Source organism: Symphalangus syndactylus, chromosome 16 (assembly GCF_028878055.3).
Source record: "Symphalangus syndactylus isolate Jambi chromosome 16, NHGRI_mSymSyn1-v2.1_pri, whole genome shotgun sequence".
In the NCBI taxonomy this organism is placed as follows: domain Eukaryota; kingdom Metazoa; phylum Chordata; class Mammalia; order Primates; family Hylobatidae; genus Symphalangus; species Symphalangus syndactylus.
In genome coordinates, this window is record NC_072438.2 from 15,836,875 (window position 1) to 15,855,433 (window position 18,559).

General features: G+C 49.6%; 1 protein-coding gene across 13 annotated transcripts in view; it reads left to right on the top strand.

Moving 5' to 3' along the window:
- The window catches only part of JAKMIP1 (janus kinase and microtubule interacting protein 1), a 175,766-nt gene that overhangs the window by 60,607 nt on the left and 96,600 nt on the right, over window positions 1–18,559 (top strand). Inside the window, exons 2-4 of one of the 13 annotated variants that reach the window (XM_063619733.1) lie at window positions 1,424–1,595; window positions 3,731–3,898; window positions 11,434–11,566. The exons of 4 other annotated variants lie outside the window; for them this stretch is intronic. The gene's annotated coding sequence lies outside the window, so the exon portion shown is untranslated. Of the gene's footprint in view, window positions 1–1,423; window positions 1,596–3,730; window positions 3,899–11,433; window positions 11,567–18,559 lie in introns of those variants that run through there. 8 more of the 13 variants (XM_063619737.1, XM_063619732.1, XM_063619735.1 and 5 more) reach the window with 8 other exon arrangements.

The window sequence follows — 18,559 nt, forward strand, 5'->3', positions numbered from 1 at the left end:
AAAAAAACAAAAAACAGGAAAAAAGAAAAATAGGGAGCAGCCCAGATGTCCGGGTGGAGAGCCGCGTGAACACTGATTGTTTCTGCTGCTGTCAGCCTTTCTCCCCTGTATGTATGAAATTGGTCTCCAAAAAACTGGGACAATAGTTCATAGCTATTCTCAGTACATCTCAATACATCTAATAAATGTATTCGTTTCCTAGGGCCACCGTACCGTGGAATACGCAAGAGAAATGGATGGTCTCTTAGTTTTGGAGGCTGGAAGTCTGAGATCCAGGCGTGGGCAGGGTTGACTCCATCTGAGGCTGTGAGGGGACTCTGCCCCAGGCCTCTCCCCTGGCTTCCTGTGCTTTGGTGGCAGTCCTTGATATTCCTTGGCTGGTGGAATCTGCCCTGTGACCTCCTCCTTCATCGTCACATGGCGTTCTCCTTGTCTCTGTGTCTCTGTGCTCCCATTTCCTTATTTTATTTTATTTTATTTTATATTTTGAGATGGAGTCTCACTCTGCACCCAGGCTGGAGCACAATGGCACGGTCTTGGCTCACTGCAACCTCCACCTCCTGGGTTCAGGCGATTCTCCTGCCTCAGGCTCCCAAGTAGCTGGGACTACAGGTGTGCGCCACCACACCTGGCTAATTTTTGTATTTATTTTTAGTAGAGATGGGGTTTCACTATGTTGGCCAGTGTGGTCTCGAACTCCTGACTTCATGATCCGCCTGCCTTGGCCTCCCAAAGTGCTGGGGTTACAGGCATGAGCCACCACACCCAGCCCCATTTCTTCTTTTTGTAGGAACACCCATCATATTGGTTAAGGCGCACCCTCCTGGCTTCATCTCAATTCGATGACCTCAGTAAAGACCCTGTCTCCCGTAAGACCCCCTCTGAGGGTACTGGGGGTTAGGACCTCAGCGTATGAATTTGGGAGTGACACAATTTAAACCCTTTAACATAAATCAAGAATACTTTTCAATGTCCTTGAAATACTCTTCTGATGCTATGGTTCTCAAATGCTTTTTAACTGGGGCAGAACCCTTTTAAATAGTGAAATTTTCTGAAGCCCACGGGAAACCTCCCAAAGCAGGTTAAAATTCAGGGGGAAAGTGGGGCTCAGGCACAAGAGGAGTCCAGAGGAGAGCAGGGCTGACCTGCTGGGGTGTGTGTGTGTGTGTGTGTGTGTGTGTGTTTCTAATGATGTCACATGCAAACAATAACAGCTTGACTAAGGCCATGGAGGATGAACAGACAGGGTGGGGTGGGGAGACATATTCCAGCCAGAAAGAGGCTCGCGAGAGTTCAGTAAGCCCAGGAATCAGGGCAGTAAGCAGTAGTTGCTTAGCGCCCATCTGGCGTTGCTCTGTTGAAAGTGCTCTGTGCGCATTCACTTTTGCCGGGGCAGATATTATGATTTTCCTCATTTTTCCAGGTTGGGGGAAACTGAAGCTCAGGGAGGACAAGTCACCTGCCCCAGGACAAACAGCTAACAAGTGGTAGAGTCAAGATTCGTACCCAGTCTGAGACAGAGCTGGCCGTTGAGAACACGCCACTGCACAGCCATTCCGTGGTTCTAGAACGTGAAGTTCTGCCAGTGGATGTAGGTGTGTGGAGGGTCTGTCTGTAGTTAACATCATCAAAATATTTGTTTTTCTGCTTCTGTGTTTAAAATGGTTTCGTGTGTCCCTCTTTAATTTTAACTTGGGTTCTAGGCCAGGTGCAGTGGCTCATGCCTGTAATCCCAGCATTTTGGGAGGCCGAGGCCGGTGGATCACCTGAGATCAGGAGTTTGAGACCAGCCTGGCCAACATGGCAAAACCCTGTCTCTACTAAAAATACAAAAATGAGCCAGGTGTGGTGTAATCCCAGCTACTTGGAAAGCTGAGGCAGGAGAATCGCTTGAACCCAGGAGGCAGAGGTTGCAGTGAGCCAATATTGCACCACTGCACTCCAGCCTAGGTGACAGAGTGAGACTCTGTCTCAAAAAAAGAAAAAGAAAAAGAAATAAAAATTAAATTAACTTGGGTTCTGGGGTACCCCAGCTTTCATCTGTGTTCAGGTGCAGATAACAGAAGCCACTGTGTCCAGCTACTTTAAGTAGAGGGACGGAGCACAGGGAAGTAGGTGCCGGTAGTGGAAGGTCAGGGAGCAGAGTCTTGTCTGGGCTTAGGCTTGACCCCCAGAGTGTCACTCCAGAGCTGGCCTCTCAGGAGCTGCCCCCTCTGCCACCTCTGGGAGCTGGGGGATTGGGAGCCCCTGTCCCAGAGCTGGTTACAGCATCAGCTGCAAGCCAGGAAGGAGAAGGCCATGGTTGGACCCCCAACACCAGAGCATACTTTGTCTGCCAGGCCCATACCAGCAAGTGGGCACCTTGCCCCATCACCACCTGGCTCTCACTTGTGTTCAGGACAGGGCTGTGTGATTGAAGGACTGATGAATTGAATGAATGACGGAACCTAAGTGATGTGCAGAGCCCTAGCTCCAAGGGAGTCTGGGAGATGTGGTTTGTGGCTGTTTAGCCTCCGCAGTTCAGGATAGCACATTTGGTCCCCTGTGGGGGTCATTTCCTCCAGGTGCGGAGGGAGTGTGGATTGGCTGAGGAAGAGCATCTCCCGAGTGAGGTCATCTGGAATGTTCAACCAAATCACAGCTCCTGATTTCCCTGAGCAAAGGACTTGAAGGGGGTTCCTACTTAGCACGTGTGCTGTCACCCGGGGTGTGAGACGACTTTTCAGGAACTGTATCAGGTGTGACGTAATTAAGGTTCCGTGGGCCAGAGCCGTGAATTTCCTGAATCCCAGCAAAGGCACGGGAACAGCGCCGTCTAAACCTGATCCGTCCGTTAGGAAAATGCCAGTGCGTGCCATCTTGTAGCCACTATGGCTGCTGTGGCTCAGTGGGCCCTGGTGAGCCCGGCTGCTGGCACAGGGAAGCCAGGACCTGGCATAGCACATGTCCTGTCAGGTGGAGCAGGCAGAGCTGCACGTGGCTCGATTCCAAGGCCCTGTGGGGGAGGCTCTGCAAGGCAAGGGAACATCCAGCACCTTACCATGAAAACGAGGAGGGGGATGTTGAGGAGGAAGAGTGATTATTCCCTCGGTGGGGGGACATCGGAGGGGACACCGTGTGGGAGTTTGATTACTGGTGCAGAGGAGCACCGGAGGGAGTAGGCTGCAGAGTCCCAGGGGCCTAGTGGAATCCTGGCTCCCCACGCCACCTCCCTGAGCCTCAGTTTCCTCATCTATACAATGGCATGGTCAGTGGAATCCCATGGGCTTGCCAAACTTCAACACAACTGTGTCTAAATGCCTGTTAGGTGACGGGTAGTGCTGCTGCTGGTAACTAGCGTTTTGCTTTCTGCCAGTGGTTCTTGAGGGCTGTGTAGTCAGGACCCCCACGATGTGGGTTGTGGTCAGCTGGCTGGACTGGACAGGGAGGAAGGTCTTGTTATTTATTTATTTTTCCTGGACAGGTCATTTCTTGGAATTCCAGATTCTTTAGTGTGGCTCCTGACTGGGTGCTAATCACCATCAAAAACCAGAAAAGCAGGCAAGAAAAGGATAGCTGAGCAAGGGGCAGGTGACACGAGCCATCCTTGGTTGTGTGACCGTGGACAGGAACTTAGCCACTCAGTGCCCAAATTGTCTCAGATACAAAATACGGGAAGTGAGGCCTCCCTCTTGGGACCTTGAGAGGTTAAATAGATCACTGTGGGCTGACACCAAGTTCCTTCCAGCAGGTCCCTCAATGTTGTGGCTTTGCTTCCTTCATTCCTGCTCCCAGTGGGAGATACTGTCACCAGGGTGCCGATCTGTCAGAAGTGCTTAAATATTCCCATGGTGTTTCGGGTTCAAGCAGACTGAAATATGGATTCACAGATGCCTGCATTTAGACGTCAAGCACTTTGGTACGTGTTATTTATATATTTATTTATTTACTTTGAGTCTCACTCTGTTGCCCAGGCTGGAGTGCAGTGGCGTGATCTTGGCTCACTGCAACCTCCATTTCCTGGGTTTGAGTGATTCTCCTGCCTCAGCCTCCGCAGCAGCTGGGAATACAGGAACCCACCACCATGCCCAGCTAATTTTTGTATCTTTAGTAGAGATGGGGTTTCACCCTGTTCGCCAGGCTGATCTTGAACTCCTCAAGTGATCCACCCACCTTGGCCTCTCCAAGTGCTGGGATTACAGGTGTGAGCCACTGTGCCCAGCCTCGGTCCATGTTGAAGGGACACTTCATTCACTCCTTATTTTTGCTGCCCCCCCGCCTCCCTCCCACCATTTCTTAAGTCCTGTGACACCAGCCTCTGCCAAGGTGTTAGGTGGCTATCAGAAAATGTTAGTAAGAAGTTCTGTGTGAGCCAGCGTTGTGCTGGGCAGTGTGGTTTGGGGGAAGAACCAGTGGGATGGGCTTTAGAAGGCTTGGGTTCAAGTCCAGGCTGGCTGTGGCTCTCAGAGCCTCTGGTTTCTCATAGGTAACATGGGGCAAGAAGCAACTTCTCAGTGGGGGTGGTATGGTTGATGCAGTGGTATGCAGGGGACTACATTATTTTAATCTGCAAAATGCTGTGTACATGGCTTTTTTATCAAGGCTAGGCCAGGCTGGACCTGCGAAATGCCCATCCCTGGAGTGGGGTCGGGCAGCTCAAGGAGCATCTATCTCTGTGTCAGTCTGCAAGGGCTGCCATGACGGAGTCCACAGACCGGGCGGCTCACACCACAGACATTTGCTCCCAATTCTGGAGACTGGAAGTCCGAGATCAAGCTGCCACCAGGGTTGGTTTCTTCCGAAGCCTCTCTCCTTGGCTTGTAGACGGCTGTCTTCTCCCCATGTCCTCGCATGGTCTTCCTTCTATGTGTCTGTGTCCTATTTTCCTCATTTTTTTTTTTTTTTTTGAGACGGAGTCTCACTCTGTCGCCCAGGCTGGAGTGCAGTGGCGCAATCTCGGTTCACTGCAAGCTCCGCCTCCCGGGTTCACGTCATTCTCCTGCCTCAGCCTCTCCGAGTAGCTGGGACTACAGGCGCCCGCCACCACGCCCGGCTAATTTTTTTTTTTTGTATTTTTTTAGTAGAGATGGGGTTTCACCGTGGTCTCGATCTCCTGACCTCGTGATCCGCCCACCTCGGCCTCCCAAAGTGCTGGGATTACAAGCGTGAGCCACCGCGCCCGGCCTTCCTCATGTTGTTAGGACATCCGTCATCTTGGATTAGGGCCCACCCTAATCCACGGCCCCATTTTACCTAACTTACCTCCCTAAAGACCCTGTCTCCAAACACGAAGTCGTGTCCTGAGGTGCTGGGGGTTGGGGATTAAACATAAGAATTTTGGAGGGACACAAGTCAGCCCCTATACCATGGCTTGAAAATGGGAGCGGATGGGGAGGACTGGCCCCCACGGAGACTGAGCAGCTCTGCCCCAGCTATATCAGACTAGAGACAGTGAGCCCCACACCTGCCGTCTCTACATGTCCAGGGCCTGCTGGGGAGCCCAGACTCTGTCTTGTGTGTGGAGTCCCCAGCTAGAAGACACTTCTCTTGCCTCTGGGCATCCACAGTGGTTTATCTGCATCTACACTGCGTGTTTTGGGCTGTCTTTATTTATGCATGTGCCACCCTCCCATGTTGGGCTTGAGGCTCTGGTGGGGGAGAGAGGATGTGGCTCATCTCTGCCTCCCCAGGCCTGGTGCAGTATTTGCATGTGTGAAAGAGGGCATTGCGGCACCATTGTGTGGACAGATTGAGTCCATTTCACAGGCACTCAAGAGCTGCTTTGATTCTGGCAGACACCGAGCCAGGCTCTTGGGAGGTTGAGGCAACAGGCCTGGCTGTCATGGGCACTGAGCCTGGTGAGGGGGATGGGCAATGCCAGCACAGCATGATCAGAGCTGTGAGACAGGGAAGCTTGAGGAACTATCGGTATGCAGAGGAAGCCCTTGACCCAGCCTAGGGGTGGGAAGTGGTGCCAGCTAAAGCATCCCAGAAGAGGTGATGCCTAAGCTGAATTTTAAAGAAGATGAACAGGTGGAAAAGAGAGGGAGGGGCATTTCAAGAAGAGAGCGTCAGTCAGGTTTGATGAGGCAAGGCTGCGGTAACAAAGAAACCTCAAAAGGTCTGTATATTAGTCTGTTCTCACATTGCTATAAAGATACTACCTGAGACTGGGTCATTTATAAAGAAAAGAGGTTTAATGACTCACAGTTCCACATGGCTGGGGAGGCCTCAGGAAACTTACAATCATGGTGGAAGGGGAAGGGGCATGTCTTACATGGCGCCAGGCGAGAGAGAGTGAGTATGTGAAGGAGGAACTGTCAAACACTTATCAAACCATCAGATCTTGTGAGAACTCATTCACTATCATGAGAACAGCATGGGGGAACTGCCCCTGTGATCCAGTCACCTTCCGCCAGGTCTCTCCCTCGACCTGGGGATCAGGGGGATTATAATTCAAGATGAGATTTGGGTGGGCACACAAAGCCTAACCATATCAGTCCATTCTAATTCACACATGCTCTTGCGCAGGCCCACTCCAATGGGTGATTCAGGGATCCAGCCCCCTCCATCTGGTCATCCAACCATCTCAATGCATGGCTTCAAAGGTCCCTGCAGCCAAGAAGAGAGAGAAGAGTGATGTGAGCTTTTAAGAGCTTTAGCCCAGAAGTGACACAGGTCAGGTCTAGTGATATGACCCCTACCTCCTGCAAGGCAATCTGGGAAATGTCAGGAACTGTGTGGAGGATTTGCCAAGGACACCGTGGGGAACACACTTGCTGGGGTGCCAAGGCCAGGAGAACACAGTGTTGATGGGAAGCATGGTCCCAGGGCAAAATTAGCTTTGCAAGAAACTTGGTAAAACAATGATTCTCCCTCCATGCGCCCCCTGCCCACTACCCACTATCAGGTATTAACATCATGGCTAGAAACTAGACCCACAGAAGGAACAGAGTTGCAGAGCGAAGATGAATGAATCTGCTTGCATCAGGCTGGGAAGGATTAATTTCTTGGAGAACTCTTGCTCATTTGCTTTTTAAGGAATTGAGTTTAACATGGGCTCCCTCTCTCTATTGCTCTTCTTCCCTCCCTCTGAAAGTATAAATAATACGGAGTACTTGTTCTAACCTTTTTCATATAGAAACAAAATGTTTATGGTTGTGTGTCTTCTAAGGCATTTAAAGAGCTTGTGCTCAGAGTCACCATCCCCATTATCAATGGAGGTACCTTGGCACTGAGCAGGAGGGGAGGTCTGCCTATGAAATATTCAGGAGCTTAGCTAACTTGAAAATTCTGGTGGGCACGGGCATTGTCTTTGTGATTTTCATTCAGATTCGTCATTATGAGTTTTTTTGGTGTTCTGTTGGGCCATATTATTTCATTATGAGCTCCTCGAGTATCATTTTTATAATGACATTTTTATCTGATTGAATTTATTACAAAGATCTTTTTTAATTAAAAAAAAATAAGGCTTGCTTTTTTGGTTGTAGTTTAGAGATTGTGTCAACACCAAGAGATGAACAGTGGCTGGGAATTAATTGCTGCTTCCATTTCCCTTAATTGACTATGAATGTGTAGAAGTTGGCTGGCTTTGTGCATGTGAGTCTTGAAATGCAGTGCTTTCTTGTAGCACAGAAACAAATAACACAAGTTGGGCCTTGTTTTTTGATCCACCCCAACAGTCTCTTTTATTGGTGTATTTGGATCGTTGACATTTAAAGTGATTATTGATAGAGTTGGATTAATATCTATTGTATTTGTTACTATTTTCTATTCGTTACCCTTAATCTTTGTTTCTATTTTTGTCTTCTACTCCTTTTCCGCTTTCTGTTTTTTTTTTTTTTTTTTTTTTTTTTTTTTTTTTTTTTTTTTTTTTTGAGACAATCTGGCTCTGTCACACAGGCTGGAGTGCAGTGGTGAGATCTCAGCTCACTACAACCTCCACATCCCAGATTCAAGTGATCCTCCTGCCTCAGCCTCCTAAGTAGCTGCGACTACAGGTGTGCACCACCACTCTTGGCTAATTTTTGTATTTTTAGTAGAGACAGGGTTTCACCATGTTGGCCAGGCTGGTCTTGAACTCCTGACCTCAAGTGATCTGCCTGCTTTGGCCTCCCGAAGTGCTAGGATTACAGGTGTGAGCCACCATGCCCAGCTGCCTTTTGTGGTTTTAATAACGTTTCCATGCTCTGTCCTTCTGAACATATCAAGTGTACTTTTTAAAAAACTTTCTTTAGGAGTCACCCTAGAGTTTGCAATATACATTCACGACTAATCCAAGTCCACTTTCAAATAACAACACACTGCTTCCTGTGTAGTGGAAGCATCTCACAACACATGAGTCCCGTTTTGTCTCTCCCATTCATTGCTCTTATCCATAAGCTGTACCCATCAATTACACTGTTGCTGTTATTATTTCAAACAAACTGTTCTAGTCAATCAATTAAGAATAAAAAATGATTTTATTTTATCTTCACATATTCCTTCTCTAAAGTTCTTCCTTTCTTTATGTGGGTCTGAGTTTCTGACCTTTGTCATTTTCCCTCAGCTCTGAAGAGCTGCTTTTAATCTTCCTTTTTCCAAGGCAGTTGTCCATGGCAAATTCTTTCAATTTGTGTTTGTCTGAGAAAGACTTTCTTTCTCCTTCATTTTTGAAGGATAATTTCACAGGCTACAGAATTCTACGCTGGTGAGTTTTTCCTCTTCTCAACACTTTAAGAATTTCCCTCTCCTCTTTCTTGCTTGCATGGTTTCTGCAGGGAAGTCAGATGTATTAATAACTTTTTTTAGACAGAATCTCACTCTGTCGCCCAGGCTGGAGTGCAGTGGCACCATCTGGGCTCACTGTAACCCCTGTCGCCTGGGTTCAAGTGATTCTCATGCCTCAGCCTCCTGAGTAGCTGGAATTACAGGCACACACCACCATGCCTGGCTAATTTTTGTAGTTTTTGTAGAGATGGGGTTTTGCCATGTTGCCTAGGCTGATCTCGAACTCCTGGCCTCAAGTGATCCACCCACCTCAGCCTCCCAAAGCATTGGGATTACAGGCGTGAGCCACCATGCCAGGCCCCAGTATCTTTTCTTTATCTCTACTTTTCTGCAGTTTGCATATGATATGCTAAGTGTAGGTTTTTTTTTTTTTTTTTTTTTTTGGCAGTTATCCTTCTTGCTATTTTCTGAGCTTCCTGGATCTGTGGTTTGGTGTCTGACATTAATTTTGTGAAATTCTCAGATACTATTGCTTCAAATATTTCTTCAATTTCTTCCTCTCTTTCTTAGCCTGTTATTCTTTTTTTTTATATGTGTTTATACCTTTTGTAGTTGTCTTATAGTCTTGGGATATTCTTTTTTTTTTTTTTTTTTTTTTTTTTTTTTTTTTTTTTTTTTGGAGACAAGGTCTTACTCTGTCATCCAGGCTGGAGTGCAGTGGTGCAATCATGGCTTACTGTAGCCTCAACCTCCTGAGCCCAGGTGATCCTCCCACTTCAGCTGAGGTGGGAGGTGTATATCCCCACGCATAGCTAAGTTTTGTATTTTTTGTAGAGACAGAGTTTCGCCATGTTGCCCACGCTGGTCTCGAACTCCTGGGCTCAAGCAATCTGCCTTCCTCAGCCTCCCAAAGTGCTGGGATTATAGGTGTGAACCACCGCACCTGGCTGTCCTGGGATATTCTGTTTTATTTATTTATTTATTTTTAGTCCTTTTTTTCATTGCTTTCCAGTTAGGAAATATTCTATTGACGTATGTTGAAGCCCACTGATTCTTCCTTCAGCTGTGTTCGGTCTACTAATGAGCCCATGAAAGGCATTCTTCATTTCTGTCACAGTGCTTTTTATTTCTAGCTTTTCCTTTTTATCCTTTTTTTAGAATTTTCGTCTCTGCTTACATTGCCCATCTGGTTTTGCATGTTGTCTGCTCTTTCCATTAGAATCCTTGGCATATTAATCATAGTTCTCTTAAAGTTCCAGTCTGATCATTCCAGCTTCTCTCCCATGTCTGCTTCCAATGTTTGGGCTCTCTTTTTTGCCTTTTAGTATGCCTTGGAACGTTTTTTGTTGAGAGCCAGACATGATGCATTTGGTAAAAGGAACCTAAACTGGTTCCTGTGGAGGTTGTTGCTGTGGTACGTTGTGATTCTGTGTATCTGCCTGTCTGCCTCTCCAAATGCTAGAGCAGTAGTTTGTCCTATGACCTCAGTTGTCTGATGGATCCAAGAAAAGTTTTTGATTTGCATTCTGTTTAACTTGCCTTATTTAGATGGGAGTCATGCTTCTAAGCTCCTTGTGTGACAGACCAGAAACTAAAAGTTTGATTCAATTCTCATTGCGTCCTCCCTCCCTCCTTCTTCCCCTGCCTCCCTTCCTCTTGTATAGAGTCCCCCACTTCATTGGGCAGGACTTTGCCAAAGTGGCCTGGGGCAGGTAAGTGCAGAGTATTGCCCTAACTGGAAGTTTCTCTGATCTTTTTGGGGTTGGCATGATGAGCTTGGACCTGGGCTCTGTGAGTCTCTGACCATGAGGCCAGAGGTGTTCCAGAGTCTTCCAAATTTAGAGAGGCCTCTCCTCCTGAACTTGGCTTCACTGGGACATATCAAGATGGACTTGTTAGGACCAGGAGAAGGAGGCTGTTAAGGGCAGGGTCGTTGCGGTGTTCAGCTGTTGCTGTGTCTCCTGCAGTCCTCCACAGCAGAGGTGAACGTGATGATTCTTTGACTGGGGGACAGTGACAGGTGATGGTGGCAATTGAGGCTGCCAGAAACAGGAAGGGTGTTTTGACCTCAGAATACTTTTTTAGGGACAGGAGTGGTGCTCCATGGAGAAATCTCATCATAACCTCTTTGGTCATATTTACCAAATGCAGAGGGATGGTTTCCTCCTGATCTGTGTAGGGAAATATTGAGAACAGCAGCTGAGTGGGGGTCTGGACGAATGAGCTTTCAGCAGGAATGGCCATCAGCATCATGAGGGCAGGTCATGGTAGGTCCTGCTTGGTATCCTGGTCCCCGTACCAGCATGGCACCTGGCTTTCAGGAGACATGGCAGAAACTTGTGCCAACAGATAATGGGGTGATGTGTTTAACCAGTTGACTTCAATGTGATCTCAAACCTTGTAGATTATAGAGATCAAACACTCATGGCTTTGTTTATCCAAGAGCAAGGCCAAGGACCCTTGATGGTCAATACCTTACCATTTAGCCAAAGGTCATATTTAAATATCAATGGTTCCTGGCTGGCATGGGGTGGGGCCACGCCCAGCATCTGACCACACATGTGCCAGCTCTTGTCCAGTTGTACTTGACTCTGCAGAAGGGGGGACTGTTTTTATCAAGGAATCAGGAAACCTGTGTCCCTTGATGGCTGGATGGCGTGTGTCCTCCTGCCTGAACTCTGTAGATGTGAAGACACCCCACAGGGCGAGAGTGAAAGTGGGGTATGTAATGTCTTCATCATCCAGCAGGCATCCAAAGAGGGCTCCCAGGGGTACTGACACCTGCTCAGGGCAAGGCACCTTGCCTGGTACTGGAGACTCAACTAAACCTGATGGTGTGGAAGGAGCTCTGAAGGTTGCAAGTGGACCCGATGCCCAGGTGAGATGGCCAGGGGCTGGGCGAGGCACCCCCTGGGTGTAGGGGTTCTGGGCAGTGGGCCGCCACAGGCGGGTTCCTGTTACTGCTGTTTTATCTCTGTGCAGGGGTGGGGTGTGGCTAATGCTTGCTGTGGGTGGTGCCTTCTGGTGGCCCTGGGGGGGTGGCTAGGAGGAGGAGGGGCAGGGAGACCCCGAAGGCCTGTGAGGTCAGCCAGCTGCAGGTGGCAAGGCTGGGGGCACCAGAAGGACTCTAGAGAGGACTTGGCAGATGGAGCATGGGACTTGGGCAGTGCACGTGGGGAGCGAGCCCCGGAGGGAATGGACGGAGGAGGCACGTGGCTCCCGTGTTTGCTCACCCGGCCTGGGGCTTTGTCAGGCAGACAATGGATCTATTCATTTTTTTTCCACTTGAAGAAGCACATTGAAGACCAGCTGGGTCTCCTGTTGTGGGGACAAATTTCCCAGGCCATGGGCTTGGACCTTGTGCCAATAAAGAGTCCCCTTCCCTCCCTCCCTGCTCCTGGTCCCTTCTGAGCTCATTCACTGCTTGCAGCCCCTGGGCCCCAGCTATGGAAGCAGGTGGCCTTCTGTCCACCTGTTTGGAGAACACACCTGTGGGGACACTTCCCTTGCCCTGACGCCATGGAGAGCCACCACTTGTGGGACTCTGATAGTCCAGGAGCCTGGATGCAGTGAGAGATCCTCCTTTCACAGATGGGGAAACTGAGGCCCAGACAACTCAGAGAACTGACCCTAGACCCCGAGTGACCCACCTAGGAGGTGAATCCATGTCTGTCTGGCTCTAAGGCCCTTTTCTAACCACATCACTGTGGCCAGTTTCTGTCTCGGGCCCCAGAGTCTTCACCCGCAGGTGGAGGTGGTGGTAATCTTGGCATCACAGCCTTTACAGGGCACTGTTGTGGGGGTCAAATGAGATTGTCCTGTGAAAGGCAGATGGGGCGCCTGATAAATAGCAGGTGTTACCCAGTGACGGGCGCAGTGGGATGGGAACTTACCTATCTCTAAAGGGCTCCTGTGTGCAGGAGGGGGAGTGGACACATTTTGGGGGCTTCCGAGTGCCTGGAGGAGCTAAGGGCAGAGGTTAGACGGGCATCGGTTTTTGTTTGTTTCTTTTTGGTTCGAAATGAGAAATGCTTTCTGAAGTGAGAGCTGCCAAGGGTGAGCCAGAGGGGGGACTCCTGTCACTGGAAGGACTTTCGAGAGAGGCTGGGGGACCGCGTGTTGGGGAAAGGGGATCAAGGAGGGAATCCCACAGGAGTGAAGGGGGGGCGTGGCCTGTGGGGCCTTCCCAGGTGTGCACTGGCCTTGTGTTCCTTCGCATCGTTTCTCTTCACACGGTGCGGGGCCACAGTTTCAGGCCACCTCCCAGCCTGCCAAGTCCTGTCACAGCTCTTGCCCTGTTTGGGCCACAGCTGTTGCCCCATTTGGGCCTCACCGAGGTGCCAGCGAGGTCCCACCAAGCCATTTGCCAGGGAGCCCGAGGCTGACAACCGATCCTCCCCTGCTGGGCCCAGCCTGTGCCCCTTCTTGCTCCCTCAGGCAAAGGCTTCCCCTGGCACAGTATCTCCTGTCTCCTCTGCTTCCCATCTTTCCTTCCAGAATGGCCAGCTTTTCAGCAAACCCTATGGTGTGAGTTTTCAGTGTGTGGGGTGTGCCATGCTTGTGGCTCTGAGCCTCAGTTTTCTCATCTCTAAATTGGGGGAACAGCCTATGCCCTGCCTGCCCTCCGGCTTGCTGTGGCTCAGATGGGTCAGGTGGGCAGGGTGGGCAGCGCGTAGTGAGGTGGACGGGGCTCGCTGGCCAGGCGACATGCCAGGCTCTGAAGCCCCCCAGCCCATTCTCCCCCAGAAGAAAGAGAATGACATCCTTGGCCAGGGATTGCTGGGGAGCCTGCCCTGCTCGGAGCCACCAACTCTGTGCTGCTGGGTGTGGTATGGAGGTGTGTCTTCTGTGTGTGTGTGTGTGTGTGTGTGTGTGGCATATGTGGTATGGGTTTCTGTATGATGTGTGTGATTGTCTGTGTATGGTGTGGTGTGTGTGTGTTGTATGGGGTGTATGTTTGTATATGATGGGTATATTTGTGTGTGGTGTGTATCTGTGGTGTGTGTGTGGCATATGTGGTATGGGTTTCTGTATGATGCATATGTAATGTCTGTGTGGTGCAGTGTGGTGCATGGGTTGTGTTTCTGTATGGTGTGTGTGTGCGTGCGCTTGTGAGTGGTGTATGTATGGGTGTGGGGGGGCGCATGTGTTGTGTTTCTGCCTGGTGTGTGTGTGTGCATGTGTTTCTGTATGGTGTGGGCATGCTTGTGAGTGGTGTATGTATGGGTATGTGTGGGGGTGGGGGCGTGTGTTGTGTGTTTCTGCATGGTATGTGTTTGTGTGTGTGTGTTTCTGCATGGTGTGTGTGTGTGTTTCTGCATGGTTTGTATGTGTGTTTCTGTATGGTGTGTGTTTGTGTGTGTTTCTGTATGGTGTGTGTTTGAGTGTTTCTGCATGGTGTGTGTGTGTGTTTCTGCATGGTGTGTGTTTGTGTGTGTGTTTGTGTACGGTGTGTGTTTGTGTGTGTGTTGCTGTATGGTGTGTATGTGTTTCTGCATGGTATGTATGGTGTGTGTGTTTCTGTATAGTGTGTGCATGTGTTTCTGCATGGTGTGTATGGTGTGTGCGTGTGTTTCTGCATGGTGTGTGTTTGTGTGTGTGTGTTTCTGTATGGTGTGTGTGTGTTTCTGCATGATGTGTGTGTGTGTGTCTGTATGGTGTGTGTGTGTGTTTCTGCATGGTGTGTATGGTGTGTGTGTGTGTTTCTGTATGGTGTGTGTGTGTGTTTCTGCATGGTGTGTATGGTGTGTGTGTGTGTTTCTGCACGGTGTGTATGGTGTGTGTGTGTGTGTTTCTGCATGGTGTGTATGGTGTGTGTGTGTTTCTGTATGGTGTGTGTGTGTTTCTGCATGGTGTGTGTGTGTGTGTTTCTGTATGGTGTGTGTTTGTGTGTTTGTGTACGGTGTGTGTGTGTGTGTTTCTGTATCGTGTGTGTTTGTGTGTGTGTTGCTGTATGGTGTGTATGTGTTTCTGCATGGTATGTATGGTGTGTGTGTTTCTGTATAGTGTGTGCATGTGTTTCTGCATGGTGTGTATGGTGTGTGCGTGTGTTTCTGCATGGTGTGTGTTTGTGTGTGTGTGTTTCTGTATGGTGTGTGTGTGTTTCTGCATGATGTGTGTGTGTCTGTATGGTGTGTGTGTGTGTGTTTCTGCATGGTGTGTATGGTGTGTGTGTGTGTTTCTGTATGGTGTGTATGGTGTGTGTGTGTTTCTGCATGGTGTCTATGGTGTGTGTGTGTGTGTTTCTGTATGGTGTGTGTGTGTTTCTGCATGGTGTGTATGGTGTGTGTGTGTTTCTGCAGGGTGTGTGTGGTGTGTGTGTGTTTCTGCAGGGTGTGTGTGGTGTGTGTGTGTTTCTGCATGGTGTGTATGGTGTGTGTGTGTGTTTCTGCATGGTGTGTATGGTGTGTGTGTGTGTTTCTGTATGGTACATGCATGTTTGTGTGTGTAACATGCACAGAATCACCCCTTCCCGTACACATGAGAGACTCTTAGGTGTTTGTTGGGTGCAGAATGAACAACCTGACCCAAAACAGGAAGTCCAGACATTGTGGGTCACTGTGGCCATAGATGGAGCTGGAAGAGTGGCATCGAGTGGCCTATGTCCCAGCTTGGTGGGACCGTGTGGCCCTGTCTGCAGGGAGGGGCTTGAGGGTCTTTGCCCTTGGGATGGGAGGGTCCTGGGTGAGGGGTCAGCCAGCCCGGGTGGGGGTGCTCTGGCTGCTGCAGTGCTGATGACATAATTGCCCAGGGAAGTGGGAGCTGAGGGCACCTCAGAGAGCTGGGGCTGGGGACTGTGGTGCCTATGTGGAGTGGTGCCCGCCCTATGGCCTTTGACCATAGCCTGGCTGACCACTGGTGGGGAAGAGGCAGGTTCTCCTCTCCTACTCCCTCTGTGACCTACAGGCCCTGACCTGTTAGGCCTCAGTTTTCTCATCTGTAAAATGGGTCTGTCTCCTGTGGCAATCTCAACCCAGCTGGCCTCATAGTCCTGGAGACAGATGGTCACCCGATGGTGGCCTAGAGTCAGGCTTGGGCCTCAGGGACGCCCAACCTTGCAGAAGAGGTTTGCCCAAAAGAGGTGTGGCCCAAGCCAAGTACTGGGGACAGTTAGGAGGTGATCCCAGGTGGCCTGTGAGCTAGAGAAGGGCACATGCAGAGGCCTGCAGGGGACAGCAGGCGTGGCCCAGGCTGGAGCAAGGAGCAGGATGCAGTGCAGGGCCTGGCTGCTGTAGCCATGGACACGTTTTCCCCGACAGGGCATCAGCAGGGAACGGTGGGGAGGGTCACTCCCCATGGCCCTAGAGCCTGGATGGATTGGCATGTAGGCCTAGACCAGGGGAGGCCACTGTGTCACATGAATGTAGACAGGCAAGGATGAGGGCTGGCTGGGGCAGTGGCAGTAGGGGACACCTCTGAGAACTGGTGATAGGGGACAGCTTTTGGTGGCTGGATGTTGAGGGCTGGGGAAGCCTGAGGCCCATTCACGGATTAAGATGACACGCTTAAGCATGGAACTGGGTCCAGGTCACCAAGTGCTCCCTGAATGTGCTGGTGCAGGTGGCTGCTCTGTCGTCATTTCTATGTTGATGAGACCCACCAGCTGTGACCTCCTGGCATCAGTGATGGGACACAGGGCTTGGGAGCCCTGGCCACAGGTGGCCCTCTCTAGGATGAGCAATGGTCGCCAGCCCTCGTTCCACGTGGTGCCGTCTGCACGGCCCACCCCCGTTATGGATGAAGAGTCCTGCGTGGAGAGAACACAGCCGGGCCAGGGCCATGGAGGGGATGGTGGCAGAGCTGGGGCAAGTGACTAAGCCTCCTGCTCCTCATTCTGGGACCTGCTCCTCATTCCTGCTCCTCTCCGGGTCACCTCCAAGCCCAGAGTATGTGTTAGGAAAACCTGACTTGGTTGACATTATTGACTACGCCTTATGGAAGTTTCATTTAAAACTCCCTCTAACTATTTTGCATCAGTATAAAAAGGGACAGCAAGCACCTTGTTAATTTCCTGTAATTGGAAAATGAGGTCTCCTAAGAAAGTTAATTTCCTAGACTTCCCAGGCCTTTTCTTTTTTGTGTGTTTTAGGGACAGGGTGTCACTGCTCTGTCGCCCAGGCTGGAGCGCAGTGGTGCCACCATAGCTCACTGCAGTTTTGAATTCCTAGGCTCAGGTGCTCCTCCCACCTCAGTCTCCTGGGTAGCTAGGACTACAGGCTTGCACCACCACATCCAGCTAACTTTTTAATTTTTTCGTAGAGACAGGGTTTTCCTCTGTTGCCCAAACTGGTCTTGAACTCCTGGGCTCAACCATCCTCCTGCCTTGGGCTCTCAGAGTGCTGGGATTACAGGCTTGAGCCACCATGCCCGGCCTGAGGCTTCTTCTTTTTAAGTATTAAAAGACTTTATTTTAATCTCCTCTCTCTCTTTTGGGGTGGTGGCATGGTGGAAAATCTTTGCTGCCTTTCATTTTCCTGCCTGTGTCTTCGCCTTTTGCACAATGCTGTCTTCCAGTTCCCTGTGTCCCTTAGGCCCCGGGGCTGGAAGAACAGACAGCTCAGCTGCTAGGATTAAGTGAAAATCCTGAGAATCAAGCTGTGCCCCTGGGACGGGGACTTTGCCTACTGTGTGGTGTGCACTGGCTCTGGGTGAGGGGTTTGGGACCCCCAAAAGCCATGCCTCCTTTGCCAGTGGCAACAGCTCTGTTCCATGGGACTGTACAACCTCCAGATAGGTGTGCATTTTTGGGGGTATGTTGCAAACTAGTAGCATTGGCAGAAAATAGAAAAACTAACAGAGCCTTTTGCATTTCCTAAATTATTAGAATGTTAACGAGTGACATCTTTCGTTTAAAGGGTTTTGTAGTTTGCAATTAAATCATTATAATTGTTAACTGTTACCAAGTCCTTATTACAGTCTGGTCCCTGTTCTGAATGCCTTAAAAGTAGAAATCATTTCATGCCCAAAACAACCTTAGGAGGAAGGAATTATTACTAGCCTCATTTTCTGATCAAGAAATTGAGGCACAGAGAGGTGAAGTCTCCTGCCTGAGGTCACACAGCTGGTAAATGGCAGAGCTAAGAATCCACCCAGTCACTCTGGCCCCTGAGCCCGTGCTCTTGCCCTCCACATCCCCCTCCGTGACCTCCACATCACATGGGCTGGGCGCTGTCCTCCCAGCTTTGCAGCTAATTAAATGACAGTTAAGGGATATGAACTGATGTCTCCTGCATCCTAGAGCCGGCACTTGCTTGTGTGGGACTTGAATTCAGGTCAGCAGCTGCTCCCTCTAACCTCTATTTATATCACATTATGTTATTTTTCTTCATAAGGCCTCTGCCATGCCTTGAATCTCGGCACCATCTTTTAAAGACAAGAATCTTTTGTGATTTCATGCTAAATATGCAATGCAGAGTCTTTGTAATCCCTTTAGAAAATGTATCCAGGCAAAAATCAAATCCAAAAAGAAGGAAAAACCCAAGTACCCTTACCTTTTTCAAAGATGTCCACTCTCAATGGATTGTAAATATTTGTCTATGCTATTTTATTAGTATTATTATTTGAGACAGGTCTCACTCTGTCGCCCAGGCTGGAGTGCAGTGGTTCAATCTTGGCTCATTGCAACCTCTGCCTCGTAGGTTCAAGCGATTCTCCTGCCAGGGCCTTCTGAATAGTTGGGATTACAGGCTAATTTTTGTACTTTTAGTAGAGACGGGGTTTCGCTATCTTGACCAGGCTGGTCTTGAACTTCTGACATCAAGAGATCCGCCCGCCTCGGCCTCTCAGAGTGCTAAGGTTACAGGCGTGAGCCACTGCATCCGGCCCTGTCTATGCTATTTTAAGTGCCTACACTTAAATATAAGCCTGCCTA